This window comes from Amblyomma mixtum, chromosome 5 (genome assembly GCF_055824585.1).
Source record: "Amblyomma mixtum isolate Tamu chromosome 5, ASM5582458v1, whole genome shotgun sequence".
NCBI lineage: Eukaryota > Metazoa > Arthropoda > Arachnida > Ixodida > Ixodidae > Amblyomma > Amblyomma mixtum.
This window is the reverse complement of record NC_143016.1, coordinates 94,490,322-94,498,568: the sequence shown is the minus strand read 5'-3', so window position 1 is coordinate 94,498,568 and position 8,247 is coordinate 94,490,322.

Below are 8,247 nucleotides of genomic sequence, written 5' to 3'. Positions count from 1 at the left end.
CTCCTGGCTGTGCCGGGCGGTTCCAGAAAGCCATCAAACCGAGCTCCCCATCCGGATCCAAACCGAAGACAAAGACGGGGCCCAAGCAGGCTCCTCCGCCCAAGGCCAAGAAAGCGCCAGCCGATCAGGAAACCAAGGCCCAAACCGGGCCATCGAAACCTGTCGAGTCCGCGACCCAGGCGGTGCCCCCGGCCCTCAACGCCAGGGACTTCCCACCCTTGGCACCCGTCCAACCACAGGTGAGCAGTTGGAGTAGGGCAGTCTCCGGGCCCCCTACCCGTCCCTCTCATATCGAAACCGCCCTACAGCAGCAGGTAGAGGAGCTCAGACGCCAGAACCAAATTCTAGTGCCCAAAATTAAAGAATTAGAGGCCAAACAGGCCGGGCCAGCCGAACCAATGCGAGAAGCTGAGCCAGATGACGAGGATGACGGATCATCTGTAACATCTTGCCTCACTAGCGTCTCGCGGCTGAGCGGGCACACGGTACTTGGATCTGCTGGTCGCGTCGCCAGCCTAGAAGCACTGCAGCGCCAAACCGAGCAACTGGAGGAGCAAGTGGCGGCCCTCCCGAATCAAATCATGTCCGCAGTCCGCGAGTTCTTCCAGGACATGTTCAAGGCAGCTTTAACGCAAGCACTTCCCGACCTAATGGAACCTGTCACTGACTCGGTCCTTAAAGCCGTGCAGCCCTGGGGCAGAACCCAAATTAAGAACGCCACTAGCTGCGAATCCCCTCACCTTAAATTTAAGACAGCCTCCCGCCAGACAGCGGAGAAACATTGTTCAGGCTCGGCAGCTGGTGGGTCGGTCCGGCCCTTACTGGGGTTGCGCCGGCTCCCGGCCACAGCTAGTCTGCTCACCCGTAAATAAATAGAACAAGATGGCTAGCAGATCTAATAGGAATGATAAAAACCTTGAAAAATTCCAGATCATCCAATGGAACTGCAGGGGTTTCAGAGCTTGGAAAAAGCGGTCACACCTCCAGCTCTACCTGCAGTCCCTAGGTGACATGCCGGCACTCACTGCCCTGCAGGAGCCCGACATAGACGCTAAATTATCAGGCTACAGCACCTTTCAGGGGGGCCCCTCTACGTGCATCCTCGTGAATAAGGCTTACACCGTAGTTCAGGTCGACTTAGACTTGAGTACCGAGCAAGAATATACAATGGTCGGGGTACTGCCTCTCAGACGCCGCGATCCGTCAATACATATCCTCAACGTATACTGCCCTCCGCACAACACGAGCGTAACTTTCAATGAAATATTCCTTCGCGCGATAAAAATGGCAGCCAAAGAGCCTCTAGTGATCGGTGGAGACTTCAATGCTCCCAGCCTTCATTGGGGCTACCACTTCGAACAGACAAGAGGACGTAAGCTGGCGGAGCTCATCTCCACCCTCAGCCTCACGTTGCTCACGGACCCGGCGTATGCCACCCGAGTGGGGTATTCGGTAACCCGCGACACGTGTCCAGACCTTTCTCTCGTTAAAAATGCTAGAGCGGCTGCCTGGGAGAACTTAGGAGATTTTCTAGGCAAGCGATCACCTCCTTCTCCGGATTACACTCGTGGCGAAGGCAGCGCGCAAAAAATGGGGTCAGGCCAAGCTGACCGATTGGCAGAAATTCCGTAATCACACTATCCCTCCCGCACTATTTTCCGGCGGCTACGCGGAGTGGGCTAACCACATATACAACATTCAGAAACAACACGTCACAACACTGCAAACCACCGAAGAGATCCCCGCAGTGGACACCCACCTCCTGCATTTGTGGGAGGCGCGGCGGAGCTTAACTAAACGGTGGAAAAAGCAGAAAACTAGTCGCAAATTACGCCACCGCACAGCCAAACTCACAGAGCAGGCTGCAGCGTATGCTGCCGAACTCTCAGATTCAAATTGGGTAGCACGCTGCGACGCCGCAGCTCATCAGATGAGCTCTAAGGGGACGTGGCGTCTCTTTCGCAGTCTAATCGACCCCTTCCCAAACGAGAGGGGAGACGTAAAAGCAGCTTCGGCGGGCTCTGCAAGGGTATCAAGGTACGACGGAGCAACTTGCGGACACTCTGTGCGACAGATATCTCTGTCGTACGGAGGACGCGCCTGGGCCTGAGTAAATGTACTCTGGCAGGCCTAATGAAACATTTTATGCCCCTTTTGAGTTGCACGACCTTAAGGCGGCCTTAGCAAAAATGCGCCGGAGTACGGCTCCGGGACGTGATCACATAACAGTGAACCTGTTGGTGAACCTACCGGACTCAGCCTACCTCAATTTATTAGAATACATCAACCAGATCTGGTGCGGGCGTCCACTCCCTCCCGAGTAGAAAACGTCACTTGTGACGTTTATCCCTAGAACAGGTAAGGTCGTGAATACGGACAACCTAAGGCCCATATCAATGACCTCATGTGCGGGAAAGCTTATGGAGACGATGGTACGGGATCGCCTCTCTCCATACCTGGAGAGTAAGGGCTTCTTTGCAGTCACCATGTTCGGGTTTCGCCCCCACATGTCTGCACAAGATGTCGTTCTCCAGCTGCACAGAGAAGTTATACGACCCACAACTATGCAACACAATGACAAAGCCATCCTCGCCCTTGATCTGAAAGGGGCTTTCGACAATGTTAAACACGGAAGCATCCTGGCCAACTTGAGTTCTACCGATTTCGGGGCTAGAGCCTACGGGTATGTACGAGATTTCTTAACTAATTGCCAGGCCTTTCTTCTGATTGAGGGCGAGGAATACGGCCCTTACATGATGGGAACACGGGGTACCCCTCAGGGCGCGGTGTTATCGCCGCTCCTGTTCAACATAGCTATGATGCGCCTCCCAAGCCAACTGGCCCGGGTGGAAGGTATTCAACACGCGTTATATGCAGATGACATTACAATTTGGACCACTGAGGGGAGCCTTGGGGACATGGAGGCCCGCCTTCAACAGGCCGATTCCATAGTCGATGCGTATGCTATTGACTGTGGGCTCCAATGTGCTCCAGCGAAATCAGAGCTTCTGCATGTCAGAGCGAACCCAAAGGATAGGACAGCAATTCACATCTCTCTGTCAGGAGGTCCTATTAGAGAGGTGGAGGAGCTCCGTATTCTGGGCCTTTTCATTCACCACAGACTCAGACCGGACTCCACCATTGTGAAACTCAAGAGAGTAGGCGAACAGGTAGGGCGCATGATCCGCCGCGCTTCCAACAAGCGGGGCGGTCTGCGGGGCAGGGAGGCGCTTCGGCTCGTCTATGCCTTCGTGACTAGCCGGATCCTCTACGCCGTGCCATATCTCCACACTACTAAGCAAGACGATGCGGGAATAGACGCCATCATCAGCAAGGCAACTAAGCGAGCCCTGGATCTCCCGGTGGCTACCTCTAATGCCAAACTCAAGGCATTGGGGGTGCTAAACTCCTACCAGGAGTTGCGGGAGGCCCACCTCGTGAACCAATACACGCGGCTCACGCAGACGGCCTCTGGGCGCCGCCTGCTAAACCGCTTACACATCCAATACGACTGCACTCCAGAGGAGGCGGAGCGTATCCCAGTACTGTGGCGCCATATGCTCTGGGTTTCTCCGTTCCCCCGTAACATGGACCCCGACATGCACGAAAACAGAAGACAAGCGCGGGCTCGGGCTCCTGAGAGACAACATGGCTCCCGACCCGGTGTATATTATGTGGACATAGCAGAGCCATCGCCCACGGGATTTTACACGGCCGCTATCGTTCACCAGGAAATGCACGTTGATGGACTCTCTTTTCGAGCCCCGAATTCAATGCGAGCCGAGGAAGTAGTGATAGCGCTTGCTGCCGCCCATGCCAACTCGAGAATCATCATTACGGACTCCCGAAAAGCATGTGATCATTACTTGGCAGGGGAGATCTCCCCCTTAGCTGCTTGCATTGTAAGACGGTCCGCCACTGATCCAACACCGAAAAGAATCATTTGGGCTCCTGGCCATCAGGGCTTACGAGATAATGAGGCAGCTGACGCGGCTGCCCGAGCGCTTATTCACCGCGCTCCTCGTCCCAGCTCTTCAGGCTCGGAGACTAACCAGCCACTGCTGCGATTAAGGGACATAATAACGCATTATAACGACAACCACCGCCTTTTCCCGGCCCCTGCAAAGGGGCTGAGTAAGACGGAGGAGCGAACTTTAAGGCGCCTGCAGACAGGTACTCTACTCTGTCCTGCAGTCTTAAAACATTACGATCCTAACACGGAAGGGCGATGCCCGCACTGTGGGGAGACCTGTGATATCTTCCACATGGTGTGGGCATGTACTCAAAATCCCCACTTCCACCCTTCCCCTACCCCTTCCAGAGAGGCATGGGAGACTGCCCTCCTCAACTGCTCCTTGCATGAGTCCCAAAGGGCTCTGGTGAAACGGGCCAGAGACGGGGCCTCGTCATGCGGTGTCCCGGACTAAGGGCGCCGACCATGTAGCTGGGCCACTCTGTGGCTCCCAAACTCTATTTCAGCAATTAAAAGTTTTCACCACCGCCGAGGTAAAGGGGCCTCGCTCTAAAACTCTTGGCTCGTTCACACAGCTTTCTTGCGTGTGGATCCCACAGCCTTGTCCGCACCGCTATTTGCTTCAATGTGAGGATCACGGACACATCTTGAGTGCAGACGTGACGCGACCGAATAAATGCGTCTTTTGCTGCACAACAAACAAGAACTTACAGATAAAGAGTCATGGAATCAAAAAGCAAAATGGACGCAGTCGTCTTCAGTGTGCCTTGAAGTTCCACGTTGCGGTATATTAAATAAGGTGCTCGTAGGTACGCTAACGAAACTTTCACTTTGTGGCCGCAGATAATTAGCTGCTGGGGCTCACACAGAAATGTGCACGTGCGTCTGGTCGACTTCCGCTTTGCTTGTTGTATGTAGTCCTGCAGCTGTCTAGCCAATAGTTGTGCGTCTCCTGCACCCGAACGCCGAAGACGCCTTATGAGATGGAAGTCGAAAGAAAGTGTGTGCTTTTAGAATCCGTCTTGCAAGGAGTTCGCAGCCCAGTGGAGGCTACGAGAGCATGGCGACGCCTTCCAGGGAAACAAGCAGGCCGATCAGGCCGCCCGCGCACTCTCTCCCCGGGCTATATCCCTGTCCTTGGAAGGGTACTCCCAATCAGACAATCTGGTCTTTACATTCAAGCAAATCCCCGATTACTACAAGGAGGAGCACTGGCGCTTCCCGGCCCCTTGTAAGGGTCTGGATCGCGCTGATGAGCGCCTCCTCATCAAAATTCTCACTAATACTGCACTGTGCCTGGCGGTGCTTCAACATTTCAATACATCCTTTGATGGCGCGTGCTAGTTCTGTGGGGAGGTGGCTGCCATCTTCCAGATGGTTTGGGCGTGTCAGTAAAACCCATCTATCCCCCCCAACCCCACCAGAGAGGACTGGGAGGCGGCCCTGCTCGGCTATCAGGACCTAAACACCCGAAAGGCCTTGGTTCAACGGACGCGGGCGGCGTTGCTTGCCAATGGGGCACCGGAATAGGGGCTCCACCTAGTATTGTGATGGGAAAGAGCGAATAGGGTCCTACCTCAATCACCTTTCTGTGTAAATTTAACAGACTATAAATGTTTTTCATCACCACCACCACCTACAAGAATGCTGTTCTCTCCTGCTCGCTAGCCAACCTGGGAAGTGCGGGAGGAGTCGCCTGGCGCAATTGGCTTCGGCTCCCATGAGGGCTAGTTGTAAGATGGACTATACAGGTCAGGAACGCAAGAAAAAAAAAACTGATTTTTCTAACCTTTCCAATCAGCCCGTTAACTGACACCGAGGAAGTGGATACCCTGTGCAATATATTTTATATTGGGGCCCACTAAACGTGGGGGCCCGGTCGAAGCGTTGGAATAAACATATGTTTTCCGTCATGCGTCGATTACTGCTAAACGCATATTTTCAAAAGAGAAACTAACGTTTGGTTGAGGTTTGGTTGAGAGGGTTTAACGTCCCAAAGTGACTCACGGTATGAGAGACGCCGTAGTGAAGGACTCAGGAATTTTCGACCACTTGGGGTTCTTTAACGTGCACTGACATCGCACAGTACACGAGCCTCCAGAATTTCACCTCCATAGAAATTCGACCGCCGCGGCCGGGATCGAACCCGCGTCTTTCGGGTCAGCTGCCGCCCACAAGAACAGCATAATTAAACTCCACTCTTTTATTGCGAAAGCAATACTACTCGCATTTTCAAGCCTTCGCGTTATCCGGCCGCAGTTACGTTTGACTTTTAGCGGAGTGAATATGGGCGACCAACTCGTTCCTTTAGATAGCCCGGCTACAGTTACGCAGCGCCGCGCACCTGTGGCGCTACTGCCGCTGTGACGTCATACCAGCTGTAGATTATGGGTGACCAACTCGCTCCTTCAGAGAGCCCGGCTGCAGTTACGGTGTGTGTTTGCCGCGCTGCGCACCTGTGGCGCTACTGCAGCTGTGACGTCATACCAGCTGTAGATTATGGGTGACCAACTCGCTCCTTCAGAGAGCCCGGCTGCAGTTACGGTGTGTGTTTGCCGCGCTGCGCACCTGTGGCGCTACTGCAGCTGTGACGTCATACCAGCTGTAGATTGTTTTATTGCGAAAGCAATCCTACTCGCACTTTCAAGCCCTCGCGTGACCCTGCCGCAGTTACGTTTGACCTTTAGCGGAGTTAATATGGGGGACCAACTCGCTCCTTCAGATAGCCCAGCTGCAATTACGCCGCGCCGCACAGGCGCTACTGCCGCTGTGACGTCATACCAGCTGTAGATTATGGGCGACCAACTCGCTCCTTCAGAGAGCCCGGCTGCATTACGGTGTGTGTTTGCCGCGCTACGCATCTATGGCGCTACTGCCGCTTTGACGTCATACCAGCTGTAGATTATGTTTTCTTTCTCTCAGTCGCAACAACATCAAAAACAAAATATAAAAAAATTACCGAACACGCTTTGAGTCGTCGCGCAGCGGCGGCCGGTAGCCACGCGTGACCTGTAGACGGTGGTGGTGGTGGAAAACATTTATTTACACATGCACTACTGGAGGTATTGCATGAGCTGACCCAGAGGGGGCCAGCCCTTACAAGTACTAGGTGGAGGTCCCTAGTTCGGGACCCCAGTGGCGTCGGCCGCCGCCCGGGCTCGCGCGACCAAGGCCCGTTGGGCCTGCAGGTCAGAGCAGCCGAGCAGGGTCGCCTCCCAGTCCTCCCGGGTTGGGTTGGGGTGAGGGGAGATAGCAGGGTTGGAGGGGCAGGCCCACACCATGTGGTAAATGTCCGAAGACTTCTCCGCACAGTGCGGACAGCTGCCCGAGAAAGAAGGGTCGAAATGTTTGAGAGCTGCCGGGCACAGCAAAGTATTGGTATACAGGCGAAGTAAAAGCCGCTCCTCCGCCTTTGAGAGACCTTTACACGGGCGGGGATAAAGACCATGGCCAGATTGATAATGTAAAACAATGTCTTTAAAGGAGTAAGCGGGAGTGAATTCGAGTTCCTGATCGTCGGGGTCGGAGGGGAATGTCCGGTGAGAGAGCGCGCGGGCGGCAGCGTCAGCTGCCTCATTTCCCTCAAGGCCCATGTGAGCAGGAGCCCAAACGATACGCCGGTGCGCGGGGTCCCCGGTGTAGACGCTGTTTTGGAGAATGCGGTAAGCTAGATATGGTACCCAGCCCTGCTCGACGTTCCGACATGCCCCTCGCGAGTCGGAAATAATTGTTTTTGAATTGGAATCAGATGCAGCCAACGCAATGGCGACCTCCTCCGCGTGTGTTATGTCACGGGCTCGGAAAGTAAGGCCGTTCATTGTTTTGGATTGGTGGACGACTGCGGCAGTGTACCATCCCCCGTGGTGGGGCCGGAGGCATCCACGTAGAATACGCCGGGTTTCGATCCATAGTGGCGGGCCAGGGCTTCCGCCCGCGCCAGGCGCCGGCCATTATGGTCTTCACGATTCATGTTCGCGGGAAGAGGGCGCACGTGGAGGGCGCATCTCCACTGGGATGGAATACGTACGCGCTCTTCGATAAGAGTGGTGTGTTGGATGTGCAGTCGGGCAAGCAGGCGGCGACCCGACGATGTCTTTGAGAGACGTGTGTATTGGTTGGTCAAGTGGGCTTCCCGGAGCTCCTGAAATGTGTTCACCATGCCCAGCCCCAGGAGGCGCTTGTTGGAGGTGTTCACGGGGAGGCCCAGAGCTCGCTTAATAATTTTGCGGAGGATGACTTCGAGTGAATCCTCGTCTTGCTTCCGCAGGTGGAGG